Here is a 26,739-nt window from a genome sequence, read left to right as displayed (position 1 = left end):
CGTCGGACGTACACCACACTTACCGGTTTAAACGAGTAACTCGAAGTACACATTCTTAAGGACATGTGCGTAAATAGCCACAGAGTTGCGTCTGTCTCGAGGGTGGCGTAGCATACACGTATCAAACCCGGTGCACACGTTGTTCGTGGCATGTGTACATACACATAATTTCATCTTCATTTCCAGTATGGCGCTTTTTGTCTATAGTTTTTCTTGTTATTAAAATAATGTTTTAATACGACCAAAATTGATTTAAACATTCCATATTGTTTCTTCATTAATTATGTATATATTGTGTGGAATGTTACAATATAGTCGAAATTATATACATCTATAACAGTCTGATTCAGTCTGACTGTCACTCAATGGACCCCGCAAAATTGGCAGTTATGGGCAGATAGCTGTTCTATACAATTAAATTTTAAAAATATGAAATAGTTTACTATGAAAGCTACTACTAAAGTGGAATACATTCATAAAAGGGCAATTGAATTCCATGGTCAAGTAAACCAATAGGTCATTTTTAAAAACTCATTCAAGTGAGACAAGTTTGGTGTTATTTGAAAGGTTATTATTTCTAGTGTCAAATATTACATTAATCCCTTTTCAGTAGATGTGTTTTAGTCACTTATAATGCAAATAATACATTAACCATGAATGCAGCAATATATTACGAAAAATTCTATTGACACATTTATCAGCATATTTTTTATACATAAGTGAGTAGAAATAAAAATTTTATACAGAAAGAATCCCAGACATGTCCTTTGCTAATTGGCATGATATATAAAAGAAATATTTATATTTCAAGCCGACTTTTATCCATAATATGCTATTCGTGTGTACGTCCGACACCAAAATATTACATTTTTTAGTCTCCACTTCTGCTAATTGGTTGTACAATGTAACTAACTGAGATGTAATGTTAATTTTAAGTGGTTGATTAAAAATGTAAAAACAATTACTGAATATGTAACAATTGCCATGCTACTTTGGTGCTGTTATAGTGTACGTCCGACACCATGTACATCCGACACTATAAAGCATGTTTATTTTTTCCAATTTTTAAGCAAACTATTGATATTTATGCAATACCAGTGTGGTATTAGGAGACATTTTTTATAACTAGAGCCAAATATGACCATTAGTGTTAATTGTTTAAACATTGTCGCCGTGAGAGCGATTATGAAAAAAAATGTGCGTTATGTAACGCTATTCAATACACCCACCCCTGTAACGCTACATAGCGTTTGGACCTAAACTCACCACCCCCTCAATCGTTAAGTAACATTTAAATGACCCCAGTTGTTTAACTACTAATAACATGTTTCGGCATTAATATATCATTCCGACGTCATATAACCGTAAATAAAATGTGTTGAGTGCGTCTTTAAATAAAATATTTTCTTACTTATTTCCTTAATATACCATATTTATATATATCGTTATGTTTGACAACAGATTACTGTCGTCAGCTGCAAAATTTAGTTTTGTTGGGGTGGTGGTGTTGGCCTTGGTAAATTCATGTTTTGTTTTTTCCGTTTATGAACTATATAATTGTGGAAATACATACATTACATGCAGAGAGCCAATTGTTGCTTCTTAAACCGAGAGAAAGAGAGTGTGTGAGTGTTGAGGCGCAAAACGCGATATAAACCATTTTCTTTTCTTTTTTTAGTTAAAGCCATTATTGTATGTCAGTAAGGGCTAATCGTAGGCCCGCTGATTTGCCGCAAAACGCGATTGACCCTTATGAAATTGTATTGGGTAAATCCCCTTTTTTATGAAAACGCGATATATGCCAATTAAAAAAATCTTCATACATACATGTGTGTATCTATATGTGGTGTGTATATTGAGAAATATATACACCCGTTGGTAAGAACACCATGCATTATTTTTGATAACACATGGGTTGTTAACACACGTACGTGTATTAATAATTTCAAGACATACGACTGGCTGCTTCTAGGTGATGACCAGTGCCATGCAGCCAATGAAATACAACACGATGGAAATAGGTTACACTCAGACATATAGTTAACCTGACAATCATGTGTTTGTGACGTGAAAGTTAGCTACAAGTGCAACGGCTGTAAACTTTTAGTCGAAAAAGATGTTAAAATTTGATTAAAACCTGATTTTTGAGGATATGTAAGAAATAGAATAATATATTCGTGTCCGTTAGATACCATTTATCTCAAAATTCGTTGTTTAAAAACGTATTAAACTCGCTTTCGCTCGTTAGATACATTTTAAAACAACTCGTTGTGAGATAAATGGTATCTAACGGCCATTCGTGTATCTCTCTCTCTCTCTCTCTCTCTCTCTCTCTCTCTCTCTCTCTCTCTCTCTCTCTCTCTCTCTCTCTCTCTCTCTCTCTCTCTCTCTCTGTAGTTGACATGGCTTAATGTTATTAACGCCGATTGTGAAGCGATTACAATCATATTTAACGTTTGTTCAGAATCATGTATACATACATATGATATTATTAGTTACGCGGTTTTTTGACAGGCGTACGAGATTGTACGCCCCTCCAGAATCTGTATCCGTACGCCTGTCAAAAAACGGCTTAACGAATTTATTACCTTTTAGATCTTTGTTTTATAATTAAACTAAAATTACACTAACAGTCAAACTTTTAAATAAAGTACACACATTTTGAGTTTGAGTTTAAAACTACATTCCCTGGAATATTTTTATTATTTAAGCATATAGAACAGAAAATCCAATTACGTCTGGTGCATATATGACGCCGCACTCCGCACTGGTTTCACTACGCTGGCTTATCCAGGTCAAAAACAAAGCCATGATTTTGAAAGTGGAACACTTTTGACGGGCTCGTACCAATCTCGGTTTTCATTGGCTTATCACAAGTATAGAATTTCCCCAACAAGAGATCACGTGAGATTTCGCAATTTTTGAACAAATTAACTATCTTGATTGAGGGGTTGTCTCATATCTCCAAAACATATTTATATCCATAGAGGTATGGTACAACGCCTTTCCAGGGGTCGGTGAGTGGGGGATTTGCCTTGAAATTTTGACAGTGGCCAGCTGTTGGCATTAATTACGTAACGCTCTAGGGGTAGAGGAAGAGGGTACTGTGTTCGATTTACGTAACATTTTTCAAGAATATATGTTATTTTTATTCATTACTTAGACCTAAAAAGGTGTTTTTTGGAAATGCGCGGTCAGTCTAGGATCGATCCCCATCGGCGGGTATACAAAAAGACCATGGTATGTGATATCCTGTCTGTGGGATTGTTCATATAAACAATCCCTTGCTACAATTTTTTTTAGCTGGTTTCCAAGGCACGTGTGCATGGATTTCAGCGGGGTTGGGGTTATAGACTGTGTTAAGCGAAGTTTATATGGGGCCATGCTCCCCCATTAAAAAAAATATTTCAATTTTTTTTAAGTTTGAGCAAGTAAGGGTTTCGACCTCCAGTATCCTCCCCCTGCACATGCACCCGATTCCTCTCTAAGATCATATGTCAAAATTACCAAATGTCAAGACATCCAACGGCAGATGGAAGGAAGGATAGGATATGTTTTATTTAACGACGCACTCAACACATTTTATTTACGGTTGTATGGGGTCGGATGATTATTAAATCAATATGCTTTATCTTTGATGTCGTTACCCCCCCCCCCCCCCCAACTTTACCCTTTCCAAACGAAATAATATTTATTTGAATTTGTCGATTTTAACACGTAAAATTAAGAAGTAAAAACGTTCATTGTCTACTTTAGTATATTTTAGTTTAAAAATATATACATGATTAATGCGTTGTCAAGATCAAACCGGTTTTAACTAAAGACACTAGTAACGTATCCTCAACCGAAGGTTCTTCGTACAGCGCAAGATTTCTCTTTTAATTTTTTGAGACGAACCCTACAATTTGAAATCGGCAAACGCACGTGTTAAATGAAACTGACAACAGGCTGTTGTTTGTGCTTTGCCGAGCTATGGCAGCACAGGCGACGAATCAAGCGTTTGACGATATCCGTTCATCCGTTCATAGCGAACACACACGACTTTTTTAAAAGTGCATTTGTACATGATGCTATAATATGGTAACCAGAGAATGTAACTTTAATAACATAACATCGAATTCCTCAAAATTTACTGCATTTAAAAAAAAAAAAATGTTAACAAATAACTATGCAGGGTATTACTGCATTTTTGTTAGCTGTTTGGGTATTAAGAGTGTCAACAAGGATTCCGGGTGGTTTTACCCTGAAATGTTTCAAACCCTGTTTTTCGCAAAGAGAGACAACTCTTAGCGCCTTACTATCTTGCTAAACGTTTGATTATGTTCTATACTAATCGTATCGGGAAAACAAAATTGAACACCAGCAGCCGAACAAAAATATCTGTCGTGTTGTACTAACTTGTAGAACGTGTAGAAAAGCATGTCGTTATTATTTAAAATATGTTCGTGATAATTAGCCACAGCTGTAACACGGTAACTGATAAAGCAATGTTATATTCTAGCATTAGTTTTTAATACGCCAAAAACTACAATCATGCACATTTTTTGGCCAAACGTGTTCATGAAATTTTCAAATAAACAGTAAAAGTAAAATTTACCCAATTGTGGTATTCCATAATGAATTCAAGACTTTTAACAAATTTAATCAGTGAGGAGTGTTGAAGAAAATTTCGTCAAGTCTCATCCGCAGTTTGTATTTTCGTACAACCAGTCGAGCAAGTCACGTGACATTTCGTACACCCCGGAAAATTATGTATTTTTCCCCGCAAATGACACGGTGTACTTGTGGTATGTATAGGCTATTGACCAATCAAAACGCATGGAATTTATCTAAAAGGTAATAAATAGCGGATATTTCATGTTTTTATCAAATATGATTTATATCTCATTGAGTGAAGTTTGCACTCATATCTCACGAGTCGCGTTTGCGCGACGAGTGTGATATGATTGCAAACTTCACGAGATGAGAAATAAATCATATTTGACAAAAAACATGAAATTTTCTATTATTATATAACTTTTGTCAATTTACCTATATTTTTAAAATGCCAGCAGCAAAATAGTTCTGGCTTTCTTACAGTGAAGATAACACTTTCTACATTGACGATAACACATTTTGGAGTGATATAGTGAAATTTTAACACTAAAAGGTATTATCGTCACTGTGACTGATAACACTTTTATTTCACTGATATTTTAAGATATTTCACTAAATGTTATATAATAAATGCTATTCTTGACACATACTCGAAATGTTCTATATACAAATATCTTGTTAATAATTTATGTGCAGTAGTATTTACAAAAATCTATAGCTTCGAAGTATAAAGACATCTTATGCACACAACCTTGCTATAGAAACGGGCAGATTTAATAATACTGAAAGATCAGAAATACTGTAATATGTGTGTTCGGCGGGATTTAGCTGTCGGTTGAGTGCTCGCTTGAGGTACTGAAACTGATACAACAGGCAACGAGATCCTGCAATTAAGAATAATCATAAAACTCTTAAAATAGTTAACTGCAGTTATATCACTGTATTTAAACAGTTCTCTGAAAATTATGAAAAACAGTTGTTTCATTCCCCACATGGACATAATTTATTTTCGAGCAACCTATGCATGTAGGCTATAAATGGGTTATGCAGATTTTTAATTATCAGAGGCCTGTTAAAGAGAGAATTTTGAAGCATGTTCCTAGCTATAAACATCACAAGAAAGACAGGACTGTGTCGTCAGTACTGCACAGATTCTGTGAACAATGTTTTGTTTGCTTGCACAAAATTTGTATATTAGATACACCAGGGTTGAAAATTAGCAGTCACCCGATCGCCCGTGATTGGCTAAGGGCGACTAAGAATTTTACAAAAGTAGTCCGTTGGCTTATCCAGGTCAAAAACAAAGCCAGTATTTCGCAAGTGGGACACTTTTGACGGGCTCCTACCGATCTCGGTTTTCATTGGCTTATCACAAGTATAGAATTTCCCCAACAAGAGATCACATGAGATTTCGTAATTTTTGAACAAATTAACTACCTTGATTGAGGGGTCGTCTCATATCTCCAAAACATATTTATATCCATAGAGGTATGGTACAACGCCTTTTCAGGGGTCGGTGAGTGGGGGATTTGCCTTGAAATTTTGACAGTGGCCAGCTGTTGGCATACGCGTTACATGCAAGGGGGTGTTACTAATTACGTAACGCTCTAGGGGTAGAGGAAGAGAGTACTGTGTTTGATTTACGTAACATTTTTCAAGAATATATGTTATTTTTATTCATTACTTAGACCTAAAAAGGTTTTTTTTGGAAATGCGCGGTCAGTCTAGGATCGATCCCCATCGGCAGGTATACAAAAAGACCATGGTATGTGATATCCTGTCTGTGGGATGGTACATATATATAAACGATCCCTTGCGAAAAACAAATGTAGTGGGTTTCCAAGGCGCGTGTGCAGGGATTTCAGTGGGGTTGGGGTTATATAGACTGTGTTGAGCGAAGTTTATATGGGGCCATGCTCCCCCAGAAAATACATTTCAATTTTTTTTAAGCTTGTGCAAGTAAGGGTTTCGACCTCCAATACCCTCCCAGGCCTGCACATGCACCCGATTCCTCTCTAAGATTATATGTCAAAATTACTAAATGTTAGACATCCAACAGCAGATGGAGGAAGGATAGGATATGTTTTATTTAATGATGCACACATTTTATTTACGGTTGTATGGCGTCGGATTATTATTAAATCAATATGCTCTAACTCTGATGTCGTTAAACAACCCCTCCCTAAATTTACCCTTTCCAAACGAAAGAATATTTAGTTGAATTTGTCGATTTTAACACATAAAATTAAGAAGTGAAAACGTTCATTCTTTACTTTAGTATATTTTAAATATATATACACACATGATTAATGTGTTACTAGTATACAAACTAAACTTTGAAAGTTCTACTAACACTTTATAAAATATTAATTCTGAAATAGGAAGGTACGATTGTCGATAATACGTTGTCAAGATCAAACTGGTTTTAACGAAAGACTCTAGTACCGTATCCTCAACCGAACGTTCTTCGTACAGCGCCTGATTTCTCTTAATTTTTTTAGACGAACCTTACAATGTGAAATCAGCAAACGCACGTGTTAACTGAAACTGACAACAGGCTGTCCTTTGTGCTTTGCCGAGCTATGGCGGCACAGGTGACGAATCGAGCGTATACTTTTGACGATCTCCGTTCATAGCGAACACACACAAGTGTTTTAAAAGTGCATTTGAGCTTGTATATCATATTTGTATATGATGTTATAATATGGTAACCAGAGACTGTAACTTAAATAATGACATAAACCGTCAAAATATTACTGTAATAAACAAGTTCGTTGTTTATGTCTTTTAATATGATAACAATAAGAAATTTGTTTTGTTTAACGACACCCACTAGAGCACATTGATTAATTAATCGTCCGCTATTGGATGTCAAACATATGGTCATTTCGACACAGTCATAGAGATGAAACCCGCTACATATTTCCATTAGTAGCAAGGGATCTTTTCTATGCACCATCCCACAGACATGATAGCACATACCACGGCCTTTGATATACCAGTCCTGGTACACTAGGCTGGAACGAGAAATGGCCCAATAGGCCCACTGATGGCGATCGATCCTAGACCAACCGCGCATCAAGCGAACCGCCCTCTATGATAACAAAGTAATTCGTATATTTTGGTTGGTATATGGTTTTATATCAATTTTAACTTTATTCATTATTCAGTTGCATGCCAATTGACCGGTTTCATTTTGATGCAAATGGACTATATACGATGAGCACATGGTTATTGTTAAAAGAAGAACATTACAGTTTTGATGTTGACTGCAGTTAAATTGCAATGTGATTAATGGAGGGCTTGTTGAATTTGAAAAAGGCCAGTAAGAGTTTTCTTCAACTGGCCCTGCTGGTGACCATGGTTTTCATGTTAATTGTCAACCCTGATACACACAATTAAAGTTATATTTTATTTGAGCAATGAACAGGTCTTCTAGATTATGGTAGCCCCACTCCTATGGATGGCTAGTGATATTCAATGTTGGGCTAGTAAATAATTACTATTGCCATGCCAGAAGGCTAGTGATAAAGAAAAGTTGTTAAATGCTGCATTTACACATTTGGTAAATATGAATATCCTGCCCCCACCACCAGTCTTAGTGTTTTTAATCTCTATCTCCCTCTTTATAGGTAACATATCCAATTATTACTATCGGTGAAATTGTATTAAGTAAAATAGGGCTAGTAAATTTTTAATTGTGGTTAGTAAAATCACTGATCCCATGGTTAGTGGATTTTAAAAAAATTCTAGAAGCCCAAAATGAAAAAATATATTTTTGATATCGCTTTGGCAATCTCTGACGAAAAACCCCAAACACTTACACTGTTCGAAATAAGCACTAGCTTGTCTGTTTGTCCTGACAAGTGAATATATGCTTGGACAAGCAAAACGTACCTCATTGCATGGTTGTTCAGTGGACAAGTGAAAATTAATGTTCAATGCAGTTTCATTTTGAGCAATCAAAAACATCATCCTTGTACTTGAATAAAACAAATCACTTAGTTGGACAAGTTAACATATTGACTGACAAGTAGATTTCTAGATGTACTCCACCTGTGGACTAGTGAATATTTCTGCTTATTTCCAACGCCAACTTATTTGACGCCAAATATTACAGGGCATAAAATTTGGCACAATCGATTTTGACATTACTTAGTCTGTCAGTTATGCAAAACCAATATCAACATAAATGACGGATCGTTCATGCAAAAGCTGTAATTAACTAATCATTTGTTAGAAAATACAAACAACTGTGTTTTGGCTAATATCATTAATGTTTTGGAAAACTGTGTGCAGTGGGAAATCCCTGACCTAGATGTACGACATGTGCTGATGGTAATGTTCTAAACAGCTTTTTCTCCATCATTCAACATGTTCAGCTATTGATATCGCCAGTTGATAAAAGTAGTTTCGTTCTTGTAAAGGTAGTGTAAATATTATATGACACCCAAGATAAATGTTTTAAAGATGAACCATTTAAAGATACCATTCCATTGTTTTTATATTATATTATATAATATAATAAGAAGTGATATCAATAAGATAATGAAATGTTTCTAATATTTTATTAGGAATTGCTGAATAAACCAATGACAGAAAGTAAAAATCATCAGTTACGACCAATTAAACCTGCAATTGAAGACAAAATATCAGACATGAGTTAGTGGACACAAAAGACAGAATGACCGTTCTGATCACGTAACAAATTTGGTGCCAAATAAATGTTTTTTTCAGTCTTGAGATTGCCGAAACGATAAAAATAAAATGTTTTCATTGCTAAAATAAAATATAACTTTTATTGTGTGTATCAAACATACAAATGGATACTGGTATGGCACACAACAGACGCTGTTCAAAATAGTGTTCAATTATGTTACGGTCACTGTTTTTGTCAGTTGCGCTTTCGTATACAATGCGGCTTGTGAAAAAAGTGTGCATTTTGAAATAGCGGAGCTGGGTGCTGTAAATTATAACAGGATGCCGAAAAATAAAGAGGGGCACATAAAAACAAATGGGGCTGCTAAACATCAAGTGGTACAAACTAAACACCCATTAACTCCAACCTGTGATAAATACTGTAAGATATATATTTTGCCATCGGTGAGGAGTTTTACAGACAGCAGTAATTTTTATCTGGGGGCACAAAAGTGCCATCGGTGACACCCCCAACCGACGGCAGTTTATATGTCACGGCAATTACCGTCATTAAGTTCAAGCCATGTTTCTTTTTATTATTCTGTCTACTTTTGAATTGTCTTTGTCTAAATTTCATTTCTTTTATAAAGAAAGTAAAACGTTACACGTTGGCCATATTTGGGACCTATCGTAGGTTTTGTAGTCGCCAAAATCACGGTCGACGAAACCGCACTCGCAGAGGTATTACGTAACTACTGGCCACATAGCCTCCACACCTGGACTAAGTGCATATTGGGATGCACGGTCGCGCGAAGGTATTACGTAACAAAGTGCCCACGTGGATAAGTGCATATTGGAACGGCACACGGCCCTCTAGAACAATTAATATCGCCACAGGCGAAAAGAAATTAAGAGCATGTACCGTCACAGTAGGCTAACAGTTATGAACTAATTGAGACAATTTTACTGACTTCGCCGATTTCCGTAACTATTATCCTGTTCAATTATTTAGACCCAAAGTTTTTTGCAAATGTTACGTTTATTTCCTATTCGATATTTGTTTTCTTTGCATTTACATGAAAACAAACCCAAACCCCGACAGGTTTTATATACAAATCATCATATAAAATGCACGAAGTTGACTTAATTCCACTTTTTAAAAATCTATGTGTCTTTTGAATGCACGTTATTTCTCCTATAAATAACTAAGGTCATTTGCATATCGAAAGCATCATTCTATAGTGCGTTTCAAACTAATGTTCGGTTCTATCGTCCTATCCGCACAAATCGTAGTATAACCTATATTTAAGAAAATATCTGTAAACATGAAGCAGGCGCGGATTCAGGTGGGGAGTTCAACTGACAAAACCTCAGTTTGAAAAAAAAATATGTATCAAATATTATAATTATATTGTGGAATACACAAGCGCGCGCGCTGAAGGGAGAGAGAGAGAGAGAGAGAGAGAGAGAGAGAGAGAGAGAGAGAGAGAGAGAGAGAGAGAGAGAGAGAGAGAGAGACGTCATTTATGTAACGACGCACTCAACATATTTTAATCTATGGTTATATGGTTATAGGGAGAGAGAGAGAAGAATATGGTATGCATGCGATTGGTGGAGGTGTGACCCTCTGCACAACCTCAACCCCACTTAAGGCTTCTTTTGTATATGGAGCGGGACGTAGCTCAGAGGTAAAGCGTTCGCTCGTGGTAGGTCGACTGATCGATCCCACATGGTGGACCCATTGGGTTGTGTCTAGTTCCAGCCTGTGCACCACAACTGATGTATAAAGGCTGTGGTATGTGCTATCCTGTCTATGGGATGGTGCATATAAAACGTCCCTTATTGCTTATCAAAATTGCTTATCGGAAACAGTGGCCCATGTGGCGGTAGCGAGTTTCTTTCTTACTGTCATAATGCTCCTTAACCGTTTTGTCTGACGCCACATAAACGTATATCAAATGCGTTGAGTGTGTCGTTAAATAAACATTTCTCTCGTATGTATGTGTAGTCTATATGCATTTCTAGTCGATTAGTTTATAAGTTGTTAGGTTGTTTGATAGTGAATGATATGGAAATAAATAGTTTTTGGTGTTAAAGAGTTCATGCATACATTAAAGTAATACTCCTGATGGGTATGGAGAAATAACTTAATCAGTCGACGAACTCATTTCTTCATCACTATCTTCGTTAAGGGGGACTATCACAGGGGGTATTTTATTTCTTATAAAACTATTTAGTTTTCTAAAATCTTCTTCGATCTTTATTACATGTTTAACTGCGTCAGAGAAGTGTGTAGGTGTGACAGAGTTCAATGCATGTGCAAGTTCTCTCCGCACCGTGGTCATTTTACCATCATTATGACGAGCTATGTGCCCTTTGACTTGACTCCAGATCAGTTCTATCGGATTGAGTTCAGAATGTCTTGGCGGCAGTCTTAGACACAAGTGCCTATGGCGTTCAGCAATATCATCAGTAACAAATTGCTTTGCACATTTGTTACTTTTAACAAGTTCATAAAGAACTGGCTTTGTCATGTTACTCTCAAAAGGTATATTTTTGTTTCGTAGCCACGACTGAATTTCTTCCTTTTTAGCGTTTAGTGCAGGACATCGTGTAATCTCAGTTAATTTGTGGTGGTAGCTTGCGTTATTCATGACGATAACAGAAGGTTCTGGTAGAGAAGGCATAAGTTGTTCTTCAAACCATTTGATGAAATTTTCATGATTCATCTCACCATGATAGTCTCCGTCTGTTTTTTTAGCCTCAAAGATCAATTCACAGCCATCTATCAATCCATATTTATCACAGCCAGCATGACAAATAATAAGTCTTTTTCCATCCCAGTCACCGAACAGAGTTTAGGAACTCGATCAGCAGCGTCTATCTGTGGATATCTGTCCAGTGGTGGGATGTTGTGTGGTTGACATTCACCCAGGTCTCATCTTGATACACTATTAAATACCCCTGTTCTCGTAAACTGGATATTTCATGGAGATAGGACAGTCTCCTGTGTGATATATTGGCGTCCTCAAAAATCACTTTTCCGGTTGTAGACATATGTTGGTATTTAAAATCGAGGTCATGGAGTGTTCTTCGTAAAGTTGATATGGATATGTTGATTCCACATTCCTCCCTTAAAGCCACGTTAATCTTATGTAATGTAGGTAATTCGCCCTCTCTATAAAATCTGTATACTCGTCGTCTAATAACATCTTTATCACATAAATCGACGAGTTTTCGGTCGCGTTTTTTAACAGTGATTTCTGTGCTTGGATTCGTAGAGCTTAGATTTTTCACAGTTCTTTTTACTGTTGAAACCGAAACTTTAAGTGCAGCGGCAAATCGATCGACAATTCGATAAGAAGCATACCTAGGTCTACCGCGCTGATATTCATCTTCAAAATAATCGAAAACGTTCTTAATACACGATTTTACATCAAATGAAGTGTTTTTCGATTTACCCATATTTTTCCTCAAATAACAATAACAAGAATGTCGACTAATACATTTTCAATTAATTTATATACCCTACCTAACTTGTATTTTACGTGGTGAACACATTGCTACAATAGCACGTGCAGTCATAGATCGAAATAATGATGTTATTGACCAAGCAATGCTATCGTATTTTGAACATTCAGGGCTGTGTCTGCGGGATGAAAAAGTGGTTGAACCCATACGAGTCCGAACAATAGCCCTTTGGTTTTTCGCATTACAAATGTAACACCCAACCCCCAAAGCCCAGCCCCTAGCACCACCCTAAATACTATATATATATATATATATATATATATATATATATATATATATATATATATATATATATATACGTATGAGTTCCCAATTTAGAGGCAAATTAAATAACATTTTTATTATTATTTGATGTTGGTGGCCTTTGACATTTTATCCCCCCCCCCCCCCCCGGTCCGGTCTTCTGGGTCCGGCCCTGCATTAAATTTATTTATAAATTTGGAAAGCACATTCCTGCGGTGTGTGAGGTGATTTGTGTTTATTACTGTGCTACACCTCAGTTGTGTTAGGTTAGGTATGGTATGCTAATACATAATTGATATAATAAAATAAAAATATATAATACATTAGCTAAATTTATTAAATATAATGCACCTACAAGAAAGGGTTACATGTTCTGTTTGTTTACATCTATGTTTAACGGAAAGATTAGACAATGCTGTTACACACTGCAAAACAATAATAACCTTGATTTAGTGAAACAAGCTATAATGGCCTTCAAGTAGCCTCAGATCCCAATGTTTTGATATGCAAATGACCGTAGTTATTTATAGGAGAAATAACGTGCATTCAAAAGACACAGAGATTTTTAAAAAGTGAAATTAAGTCAACTTCGTGCATTTTATATGATGATTTGTATATAAAACCTGTCGGGGTTTGGGTTTGTTTTCATGTAAATGCAAAGAAAACAAATATCGAATAGGAAATAAACGTAACATTTGCAAAGAACTTTGGGTCTAAATAATTGAACAGGATAATAGTTCATTTGTAATAATGGCTCAGAAGCCACTATTTCATTAAATTCCATTTTTTTTAGACATTGTGATCTATTACTTTACAAAAGTGGACTGTTTCTAATTAATGACAAATTAAATAGGCAAAGGAGTTTTGATCGCATTGGTACGTCTTCGAAGATGTGTATTAAACAAGTGTACATTTTGATGTGTATAGCAAAGATAAGTACCAGTCATATATTAAAAGCTTGCATGGATGCTACCGTTCTCGTCACATTTTTTATTTTGAAGGTATTATAAAACGGGTCAATATACAAAATTATTTTACGTACGCTGTTTGTTAATTGTAACGTGCGTTATTTTTCACTCACCAGATTGAAATTATGTTACTTGTACAAGCGGGATCACACTCGCGCATCTTAAAAGGCAAGGTCTGCATTTGACAAAACTAATGACTCTTATCATTAGATTTATTACTGTATGATTTTCTTAACCCTACCCCTAAACCAAATCCATTTTCTTTCTGGGGGACGGTAGTTGCATTCAGCACACATTGTAAATATTCAATTAGGCCACATACAAAAATGACTTGTATAGCATCACAGCTCGACATAAGAAATGTCCCCGACCTCCATATATATATATATATATATATATATATATATATATATATATATATATATACAGCATACTATCTATATATATATATATATATATATATATATATATATATATATATATATATATATTTCTTAGGTCGGGCTGTATATATATATATACAAATATATATTCAAATAAAGTGTAAACTCTTTCGAAACAAAATTTTCCCGCCTATTATAGTTATTGCACAATCACCAACAAACTTCATCATAACATCAATTTTCTATCGGACAAACACTTGTGCATGCACATTAATATTGATGCCATTTGTTCTGTTTTCTGTTCAATCATTATCATGTAAATACAACATTAATGCAATGGAGTAAGTGAATAGGTTAAAGCATGTTTATAAATAGTGGTAACAATTCGTTAGATGTCTTCTTGTCTCCGCCATTCTACATACAAAATAAAAACCTCCCTCCCTACCTGGAAAAATTGAAATGGGTGGACTCTAAACAAGTAGGGCAACGACCCCAGTATTCGACCACTTAAGAAAGAAAGGATTATAACATCTTCATTTTATTGGCATTTTCTAATATTTGTTTTTCTTCGTAAATACTTACTGGCAATGCTATTCACTGGATAGACCCAAGTTTTGTTTGTGTGGTATACGCCGACTAGAGTAGGTTTGAGTGCCGCAAGGAACAGTATGCAGTGTTCGACCAGCTGACCCAATATTCGACCACTTTCTAATTAACTAATAAAACTAAAATTTGAAGTTAATGCAGCATATATCAAACAACTAAATCCAAAAAGTGTTAATTTTAACAACTGTAACACATATTCATACATTTACGCACGCACGCACATGCTTATAAACACATTCACACACGCACAATTACTTTCTGGTGAACAGTCTCTTTGGTCCTATCTCAATTTACAAATAATGATATTAGACTGAAAATAAAATAAAATAAAACATAATTGTATAAGTCCTGACAAACAGCACCAAAATACATAAAATTAGTAAATGTGTGGTTCTTGGGAGTTTATTTTGGGAATGTATCCTCAAAACTGTTCTATTGGTCGAATACTGGGGCAACCCTCTCTATCATATGTCATTATTTGATCACGTGGTCGCGTGACTGAAATTATAATGACTGAGGTCACATTGCATTGCCAGCTCCATTTGATTATAAATAAAAACAAACACATTTTCAAAGATTTCAAATGGATTAAAAGTATTGCAAATGTTCACGGAATGTTGGATGGTGTAACAGCATGCTATAGAATTGGCCGACGTTCATATTATCACTATGGTCGATAAATATATACTTACGTTCATTCACATGGTTATCGTCTGCTATTGCTTTCCGGAAGAAAGAATGTTCACCCTGATGCGTGTGTTAAAAATATGTTGGGAAAATCTATATACTATTCAGTTTAAAAGAGTACGGTAATTAAAAAATACACTGGTCGAATACTGGGTTCTCTGCCCTATATATCTTTTATGGTATCCGGGTCGTTTCGCCCTTATTCCTATTCGACCCCGAGTCGTTTCGCCCTTATTCCCGTTCGCCCCGAGTCATTTAGAATATAAAAATAATTTTACCCATAATTTTGTCGTAATAGTCACCTAACAGGCAACAAGGTTGTAGACTTAAACGTAAAGTCCGAAACAAAATGTTGACAACTACAATAAATTGCTTCTACCTTTATTTTTCGTTAGATTTTACCCACATTTTGTCCAGACAGAAATCTTGAAAAAACAATTACAATGACATGGATTCCACATACTAGATGATAACCATGTCACCTGTATCGACTTCGCTGAGATCGCATAGAGCAAAAAGCATGTAATAATTTTGTGCCGGCTGCCATTTTGACTTTTTATGGAATATTCTACAAGAGGGGTGAAAGGATATGTATGTGAGAAAAACATTCAACCTGCATAGATAGATATCAATCAGCTACCATTAAACAGAGCCCGAACCAAGGTTTAAAATGCTGTTTAAATTTTTGCTGTAGGATGAATATTAAAAAAGTTATGACATTTTGAAGATGTCGAATCACGCACATTTTATGTTTCGTTTTACTACTAAAACAAAAGAAAAGTTGTGACCGTTTCGATTAATTAACGCCGACTTTGAACACACAAAATGTGACAACTTTTTTAATATTGGTTGGATTATAATGAAACTTTCAGGGAAGGTAATTCATTCAACACACAATGTAACACAATAATCAATTAATAATTTTAATAATTTTGACTGAAACAAAAAACGGTTTTGTTGATTACACAATTACAGGAAAATTCCACATACTTCCTTAAGTTTTCAACCTACAGGCAAAATGTAAATACCATCGGATTGCTTAATATTATTATTAAAAGCACAAGAAACCTGGATCATTTTTAATGAGATTAATTAATTTATTTATTAATTAATTAATAAACAATCAATTTCATTAGAAACAAAGGCCGTCAACCAAACAATGTGGTAGTATTCATAACTTTCTTAATAGATGAAATATTTTGGCTAGATTTGCAGTGGAGATAGCTCATACCCAAAACGAGTATATTCTCACAAAATCTTCTTTTTTTTAAAACACAAAACACGCATTATTTTAAAACATTTTAATAACAAAATACGCATTATTTTAACAAAAATGCCATATATAGCATACAACAAACATTTTTTTAAACATATCTTTTTAATGACTTTTTTAATGTAAACTGAAGCAAATGGACCTAATTAGAAGAAAAACACTAAATATTTCAGACTCGCTCTATGATTACATCTGTATGTGATTTTCTAACGGGAACTCTTAGTTAAAATCTGTTTAAAAAAGCACAAAACACGCATTATTTTAAAACATTTTAATAACAAAATACGCATTATTTTAATAATAAGGACAACAACAATGCCATATATAGCATACAACAAGCATTTTTTAAATGTAAACTGAAGCAAATGGACCTTTTTAATATTTTATCATAAATCTTCTTCAGCATAGATGTAAACATGACTCGCCAATGGATATTATAGAGGCCAAAAAAGCCCCCCCCCCCCCCCCCCCACACACACACACACCAAAGCACTTTATAACTAATATGTCCTATCCACAATATCATTGTGTAGGCTAGTCTTTGTATTTATTAATATAAAATACATCAGGCCCGTAGGAACTGGGATGGTGTGAGGGGAGGGGTTCTTTAAAATATTGCACATAATAACATATACATATAAATGGTTGATAAAGGGTTACAAATTGATAACCTATATCTGATTTGCAACTAGAGTCACGTAAACAAATTTATTCATCATTCACAAACATAAACATAAGGGCGAAACGACCTGATACCTCTTTTAACGGTCGTCATCGTCTCAAGGCCGGACGAAGTCGGGAAATAACTCTAATAAAAAGGTTATCTTAGAGGTTCCAAGGTACCAAACCAATTCCTATTGCCGATTAAGTTAACGTTTACTAATAAAAGTGTGAGCAATTTAGACAGGCTAGCTGGTGGATCTACGTAGCGAATATGTGACTAACAGATGGCTCGACTGTTCGATTGAGTGCAGACGACGTAACCGGCCTCTCGTGAAACTCCATTCTTGCCGGGACATAAAGGCTTCACAGACTGAAACTGGGCAGTGACATTTAAAAAAAATGTTTTACTTACAATTTGGAATTTGTTGCTATTTTAACAATATTTTACCTTTGGGCCTCCTACCATTTTTCATATATATATATATATATATATATATATATATATATATATGCTAATATATTTTATATACACACACACCACACACACCTACACAACACACCCAGTACACACATACACAAACACAACATATACATATATACATCGTATTTACATTATAGGTATATATATATATATGTAAATATATATGATGGTGTATGATCACAATGTATATATATGTATGTATTGATTGTTTGTGTCACCTGTATCCTGTTATGGAGTATGTATGTATGTAGCCACAGTGTATGTATATAAGAATATGTAAATCCTAACACTGTTTAATTACCCGAAAAAAACCCGGACACACTACCAATAGCACTTACAACTATCGAAATGTTTTCTCATCTTGTAAAGTGACAGTTGGATTATTCTGCCACAAACGATACACTGACAGCCGGCCAATGATACACTCTCTGCTCTCGCCGGCCAATGACTCTCCCCTCTCTCCTCTCTCTTCAAAAAATCCTCCAACTCTACTCCCGTCTCATCTCCCTCATCTCTTCTCTCCTCTCCCCATCCACTCGCTCTCTCTTCTGTGTCTTCTCTCTCTCTCCTCCTTCCATCCTCATCTCTTGTCCCTGTGGGGTGTGTGTCCTCTCTCTCCTCTCTCTCTCCTCCCTCTTCCCTCTCTCCCGCTCCTCTCTCGGGGATCCTCCTCTCTGTCTCTCTACACCTCCTCTCTCTCTCTCCTCCATTCTCTCTCTCTCTCTCTCTCTCTATGCATATATATTATATATTCTATATATATATATCATATTATATTATTATAAATCTCTCCTCCCTCGATAGGACTTTCCTTGGCACTGTCATGTATAAAGAACATTATAACTACTTATAATCAATAGAGTTAGGGTCAGGGGAAGAAGACTAATTTCTATTACCGTGATATCCTCAAAATGTGATGATACAAAATGGGCAGTCTGATGGAGTAAAGACAATCAACAAATTGTAGCTTTATTGTATATACACGAAATGTATAGGAATTCCTCTCATTATAATTATGATAGTTTGTGTCTTCATTTTCAACGAAAGTTGGTGTTATTTAATGTGGGTTGGATCAAGGATCATATTTGCTAATTATAGCAATGTGCAGGGAATGATATTTTTCTCACTTGCCCCATTGAATACACGGCTATTACGGAGATTTTGTTTCCAAAGCTATACAAACTTTAGCAAGGGGGTATTAATTACTTCGTTGGAATAATCTCTCCAAATCACATTTTGGGGTAGGGACTGTTTGACAGCAATGGTTCCTTTAAATTAATTAACTATTACCTTATTATTAAAACTGAAAGGTTTCTAGTGTTCACCATGTTCAGACTAGGTCGGCAAGCCAGACACAAGACACGGCAATTTCTGCATGGCACATTGAATCCATGTTTAAAAAAACAAAAAAACATTATAGTACAAAGCAAATAAAGTGATTATATTACGTTCATTTGCACTAACATGTTTGTTCTTACTTAACGATTTATGTCTGTGAAAAAATCACGAAATATATATTTTTTGGTCACCAAAGTTGGCCCATGTGCCATTTTTTTGCCAAAACAGTCGGGTGTTAGGTAAGGGGGGCGGGATGTATCCGGTGGGTAAAGCTTAACCCCAAAAAAATGATTAGTATGTTTAATTACCCCCACTTCCGGTCCCCTCGGCTTGGCATGGGTTTCCTTTGTGTAAACTGTGTACGTATAGTCACTGAATAACACCCACAATATGGTATTTGTAAAGATTTCACTCCCTTTTTTGATCGAAAAGACTTATTGTAGATGTATCATGTACACTCTGTTTTACGTTTAACTACACCGGATGTAGATTAAAACAAAAGCCAAAAAACAAGACACAAAATTATGACCAAAAATAAATTGAAACGTTTAATTTTGTCATAAACCAGGGGTCGTAGCTTAGCAGAAGGGTGGCAAGGGGAGGCGGTTCACACTCACGCCACACACACACCCCACAAAAACAAATCTGGAAAATGGAAAAAAATTATAGAAAATTAACGAAAATTCTGTCTCAACTTCTTAATCGTTTTAATGGTTTTAGACTATAAATACTCAGTTGCCCCCCCCCCCCCCCCCCCCCTCCAAACAAAAATCCTGCTACGCCCTTAACCTACATTGAAATCCAAGATATTTTTCGTTGTTTTCCTTATTTGAGAGCATGTTTCTACTTGGAAAAGCGCCGTGGCGACCTTACCAGATTTCCGTTCCATTCCACGGATTTTCGGTTCAACGCATTGTCTTTTTTTTTAAATCTTCAAACACTTGTCTAATCTTTAGGTATCCATATTTGGGAGGGGATAGACGAATTTTCCCCTTGTGGACACGCCCAGCTGCATAACCTGTATTATCAAAAACCACGTGTTTCTTAACGTTTTGGGGAATCATGGCGTAACTTCTCCGAAACATTTCCTTCCTGCATTACAATTTAACTCTTCTTGATTGTCCAAATTAAAATGCAAAAAATGAAGTCCAATTAACTAAACCAAAAAATCTCTATCTCCTTAAAGTCCCTTTTTTTCTCGCGGCTTATGTTCACACCACACACAACACACACACCACACACACACACGCCCGTCTTTACAGTTCGCCGTTACAAAATAAACAAATGGTTTTGCTTGGCACCTTACATTTTGCAATGCATATAACAAAGTTCAAATTTTGGGTTTTGTAATTTATTTCACCCAATAAAAGAGCCATTTAATTAACCATGCGCACTTATTCAAATTTCCCTTGAGTTTTTTATGATTTACTTCAAAGGGGAGGGTGGTATTTATTTATCCGGGTATTTTTTGATTGAACGTGCAGGTTGATTTTAGCCACATAGGTTTTCTATTGCGTCAATGGGATTTTATTGTATATCACCCTGGAATATTTGTCATGTACTTATCAATAACCGTTCCCACCCCTCTGTCCCGTCACAGGCGTGCGGAACCTAATTAACTATTTTGTTAAACCAGGTTTCCGAAGGTAGGTGCTTGACAAGCGATCAGTGCGGTAATGAATATGGATACAGGAGCTTCGATTCTTACTAAATATACTGTATTCATTCTTGTTTGTCTGCTTTTGGTGCTCCCTGCCAAAGAAACCAAGCAGACCTAATGAGGAAAGAAAGTGTTTTTTTTTAACGACGCACTCAACACTTCAATGGGGGTTAATGGGTAGCAAATGATAAAAAGAGAAACTCGCCCCTACACAATGGCTCTTTTTTCTTAGAGCAAGGGGACCCTTTCATACGACAAAATTACAGATGGATATCAAAACTACGGGCCTTTTCCCAAACAATTTTGTTGGACACTGGCTGGAAAGAAATGGCCCCAATAAAAAGTAGCACCTCTTTAATGTTTAATCTCCTTCAAGAAAAAAGGGTCACTTGGCTTTATATTTAAAGAGCATTTTTTGTTATAACCTTCTTTACCAGAATCGCAGTCCTTTAAGAAGAAATTTTTTACCTTTATTGGTTTTTCAACCTCAAGGTTTACACCCATATCAAAGAAACTTGAGGGGGGATTGAGATACCCCAGCCGCCACCCTCCGCTCCCCGTGCCTGAACTAAAAAGTTAAATTCTTAAGGGGAATAGATAAAGATAAAGTAAAATAATCGTGCCGCATTTACACCTTCCGACCTGCTTTGTAAACGATTTTTGTGGCGGGATTTTGTTTTCTTGTCCCAAATTAGGAATTAACAATAAAAACAAACAAACAACAAACAAAAAAAAAAAGAAGAAGGAAAAACAATACAACCGCAATTTTAGTGTAAACACTTTTTTTGATTTAATGAAACAGAAATATTTCATATCATCAATTTTACATTTTTGTTTTTATCTAAAGAGTAACTAAAATTATTTTGTTGGATAATAACTAAATTTAATGTCAATTGTGGGTGTGTGTTGTGGTGTGTGGTTGTGTGTGGGCTCGCTCGTGCTTTGTGTATAATAGGATCACCCGTGAACATGAAAATATGCAATTTTAATTCCTTAAAGAATTATTTTTATAATAAAAAACCTATTTGGCTTGATTGGGTTTTTGAAATGAATTGGCCCAATTCGTTTACCCTTTGAATAAAACGTACACAATTCATCAATATTTTATAAAGTGCTAAACGAAGCAAAAACGGGTTATTCGTTTATAAAAGGCAAACCAATATAACTCAACCAATAAATTTAATATTGTGTGCCTTATTATTACTCCAAAATAAAACAGCAAAACAAAAAACAAAGTTTTTGGGTCATTCATTAAATAGGGGAGCGTTCAGGACAAAAGAACAGCACCCAACGTTTCAAAAACTATTTGCTGGTTCCGATTTGTTTAAATTCAACCAATACCAATCTGGTGTTTGTAATTAATTAAGAGGCCAGTAAGGTTGAATAAACTGATTGTTATGCCACCGCCTCATGGCGCAGGGGTTAAGCCACGGATTACATTGGTAGGGTACAGGGTTCAAGGCCGGTACCGACCCCAACCCAGAACGAGTTCTTACGGTTTCAGTGGGTAGGAGTAAGGCCACACACCCCTTTTCCCCCCTAACCACTAACAACCAAAAACAACTAACCCACGTCCTGACAGCAGCCCAGATTTGGGTTGTAGTTTCATACTAGAATTTAACGCACTGGCGCAGGGATAATTAAATCCTTTCTGGCCTAAAAATTGTCCCATGCTTTGCTGGGACCGAACCTATGGCCCGAACGTCCGCAAATCGCGATGCTTTGGTATAAAGACATCCTCAGTTTTATGTATGTTGTTGTTGTTTTTGAATGTTGATTTTATAAATTTAATACAGTAAAAAAACCCAAAAAAAAAACCCGTCTGTTGGGGCCCCCTGTGCACTTTCAAAATACATTCACGGGTCCTAGTTTCGCCATTTTTACTTGTTTGGATAAATAATTCAAATAATGTGTCCAATACACATTGCATACATAACTCAGGAACAAGAAACTTCCACAAGGTAGGTATGTGTTCAATTTAAGTTCTACATTCCCTACTATAACATATCTAAAGTCAAGTTGACTCTAGAGAGAGCCATCATATTGCAAACAACTTAATTTTATTATTTCGGCAAGATCTGCCTGGATACAAGAGTTTCGCATCATGGGTGTACTATACCAAATAAAAATAAATTTTATTGGGAAATGTTTATTTTGAAAAAGATTTATTATTTTTTTAAAATATAAAAATTTTTTAATGATTTTTTTTTCTAGGGTATATTCCCCAATAGGACTAAAGGAGTAATATTCCTATTTTAAACATGGCCCAAGGATACCGGAAATTATCGAGGAATTACTTTATTACTTATAAAGTAAAATTTACAAATATCTATTATTAAAAAGGAATTACAGATTGGGTAAATGATAACAACAAAATAACTGAAGCACAAGCAGCTTTTGGGCGAGTTACTCTAAAATAGATAATTTGGTTTTCCCTTATTGCCAGTGTCGAAATTTTTTAAGGGGGAAAGTTTTGTAGCCTTTTGTTTTAAAAGGCTTTGATTCTTGTCAAACGTTTTGTTTCCCTTTTCCCCAAATTTGGCTTGGGGTAAACTTTTGGTGCAAAACTTTTATATCATGTTTTGAACGTAATGGATTAAAAATTTTTTTTTGAGTGCCCAGTCGGCCTTAGGCGGGGGTTTTTAAGCCCGATATTATTTTTCTCTGTATATAAATAGTTCACAATGAAATGGTCAAATACTGTATAGAGGAATACAATGCACCATTTACTGAAAATTGTGATTTGGTATTTACAGAGACATTTATCGTTTTCAACACAGAAGGCCTGCAAAAGCAGATATTTTTTTATAATTATTGTCAAAAATGGAAGCTTTTGTAAACCGCAAAAAATTAAGGTGGTAGTGGAAATAGGTTCTAATGAAAAATGTTTTATGGTAAGGAACATTAAGTAGTCCACAATATTTATCTCGATGTTTCAAACGTCAAGCCAGTTTTAGCACAAATAACAACACTTAGCAAAATCAAAGGTAAAAGGGTATTAATAGAGGTATTGAAACCATGTTAATTTTAAGAATTTTTCCATTTCCAATTTTCTTTGAATATTTGATACAAGATTTTTGCCTTTTGTTGTATGGGTCTGAACTAGGGGTTTTTAAAACGTTTTGAATGTATAGAAAGAAAAAATACAGGGTTTAAACGTTTCTTAATGAACTAAAATTGCTCCAATGCCAGGGTATTAGGGAAGTGAAGAATTATATATCGCAATTCTCAATTAAGTATACAATTTGGATAAAATTGATACAATGCCCAACTTTGATATCCACATAAAGTACAATATGCTATTTCCTTAGATAGAGCGGAAGATTAATGGGCTATGTACAAGAAAACTTTATTTTCCTAGGTTTGGATAGTTGGATTGCCAGGGTGGGGAGATGTGCTTATTTTTTAGGAATTTTAAACAAAAATTAAGGTACCCCAAATCAACAGTAGATCGCAAAAATTTTAAACCTAGTACGATATGAAATATTTCATAAAGTACTTTGCCCAAATTTATTGACGGGTTCCGCATTTATTGTAATGACAATTGAATGTATCAGAATGGGTGGTTTTAGCAGTCTATGAGGGAAATATATTGGTTAAAAAATAAAAAGAATTTTTCATTATCAACAGAAAAGAAGTAGAATAAAATTTCATTTTATTATAAATTGTTCTGTTAACGTTTGTATTTAAAAACACTATATGCAAATACAAGCAAACTTGACCCATAAATAAGTACTACAACCCCTACCTCAAAGTATTAACCCTAAGAAAATGGTACTTTTTTGGCTCTTTTCGGTATAAACCAGATTTTTTACAACCCCCTATTTTGACAAAATTTGAAACTTTTTTTACACGTACTCCTAATTTTAAAGCACAAGGCACGGCACAGGGTCTAGATGAACTAAACTTTTAGCCCAGTGAAATAATTTGCTTTACAACAAACCCCACATTTATCACCAATAAGGTTGGATTTTAACTGCTCATCAACATTCATTTCATTTCAACTTATTTTTCGGCTTTTTGTCCAATTAAGGTCAAGCACGCTGGTTGGGCCAAACCTCACTGTTGGCTGTTGCCATGACAGGTATTTTTTTAGTCAGTTATGGTTAGGAGAAGAAAGGGTGAATGCCTTACACCCTTAAGAACCGCTCGGGTTGGAGCCGGTACGGGCTGCGAACCCTGTACCTGCCAGCCGTGTCCTGGTTCCACTTGCGCCACCAGGCCGGTAACAGTTCCGGTGCACCTGAACTTTATTTATTTGGTTTAGTATTACCTCAACTAACGCGTTCAGGTCCTTTTGCGCCTCAATTTAACAGTACGAGAAGCGGTCAGGGGTGAAGGGGCACCCCCCCCCCACACACCACCACAACACCACCACCACCCCACCACCACCCCGCATGGAGTAAATCTTCGCATTCGGGCAAAAGCAAGGGGAACTTCGGGAAAATGACTGAACTAAACATTTAAAATATTTCCAGCATTTACTCACAATATTAGTGTACTTCTGTGTAAAGCCCGGCCTCGGGGGGCTGTGGCAGGCATCGGTCTACAGGGTGGTAGGTATGGGTTCGGATCCCATCGAGGCTGGGATTTTTAATCCAAACCAACTTCAAACCCTGAGTGGGTGCCCGCAAGGCCAATGGTTGGTTAAACCACGCCCCCGACCAGTGATCCATAACTGGTTCAAAAAGGCTGGTTTGTGCTATCCTGCCTGTGAAAGCGCAAATAAAAGATCCCCTTGCTGCAATGGAAAGAGTAGCCATGAAGGGGCGGGGGTTTTTCCCAAATCTTGTTTGGTCCTTAACCTATGTCTGAGCCATATACCGTAAATAAAATGTTCAAGCTCGTTAAATAAGCAAAAAGGAGTGTTTTATTTAACGACGACTCAACAATTTATTTCGGTTTATATGGCGTCCAAGTTTAAGGACCACACAGATTTTGGAAAAAACCCGCGTCGCCACTCATGGGTACTCTTCCGATTGGCAGCAAGGGATCTTTTATTTGCGCTCCCCACAGCAGGGATAGCACAAACCATGGCCTTTGTTGAACCAGTTATGGATCCTGGTCGGTGAATGGTTTACACCTACCCTTGAGCCTTGCGGACACTCAAGGGTTTGGAGTCGGTTCTGGATTAAAAACCCAGCCTCACTGTATCCGAACCCCATACCCTACCAGCCTTAGACCGTTGGTCTGCCACGACCCCCGAGGCCGGTTTAAATAAAGCTTTCTTCTTTTTTTCATGTGTAAAAGGGCGGGACGTGCCCAGTGGTAAAGCTTCGCTTGATGCCGGTCGGTCTGGGATCGATCCCGCAGTGGGCCCCCTGGGCTATTTCTCGTCCAGCCTGAACCACAACTGGTTGTCAAAGGTCGTGGTATGTGCTTCCTGCTATGGTAGGGCTATAAATTCCCTTGCGCTAATCGAAAGGTAGCCCATGAAGTAGCGACAGGGGTTTCCTCTCTTCCCTGGTGGCCTTCCATATGTCTGGCCATATAACCGTAAAATAAATGTGTTGGGCGTCGTTTCTTTCCTTCCTTATTTTTTAGTTTTTTTTAACGTCCATTAAACCTTTGAAACGGTGGAATATTAATACCGGCTTGCTTTTTTTTTCTTAGATGCAGGATACTGCGTCAACTAAAATTTGATTGTGCCAAACCACACCGTGGCGAAATTA

General features: G+C 36.1%; 1 protein-coding gene across 1 annotated transcript in view; it reads right to left on the bottom strand.

Annotated features, from left to right (window-relative positions):
- Positions 1-26,739, bottom strand: part of LOC121383431 — a 48,137-nt gene that overhangs the window by 19,215 nt on the left and 2,183 nt on the right. The gene's annotated exons all lie outside the window — the stretch shown is intronic.

This window comes from Gigantopelta aegis, chromosome 10, assembly GCF_016097555.1.
Source record: "Gigantopelta aegis isolate Gae_Host chromosome 10, Gae_host_genome, whole genome shotgun sequence".
Classification (NCBI taxonomy): domain Eukaryota; kingdom Metazoa; phylum Mollusca; class Gastropoda; order Neomphalida; family Peltospiridae; genus Gigantopelta; species Gigantopelta aegis.
Note: the sequence above shows the minus strand (reverse complement) of the source record. Positions and strands in the feature narration are given on the sequence as shown.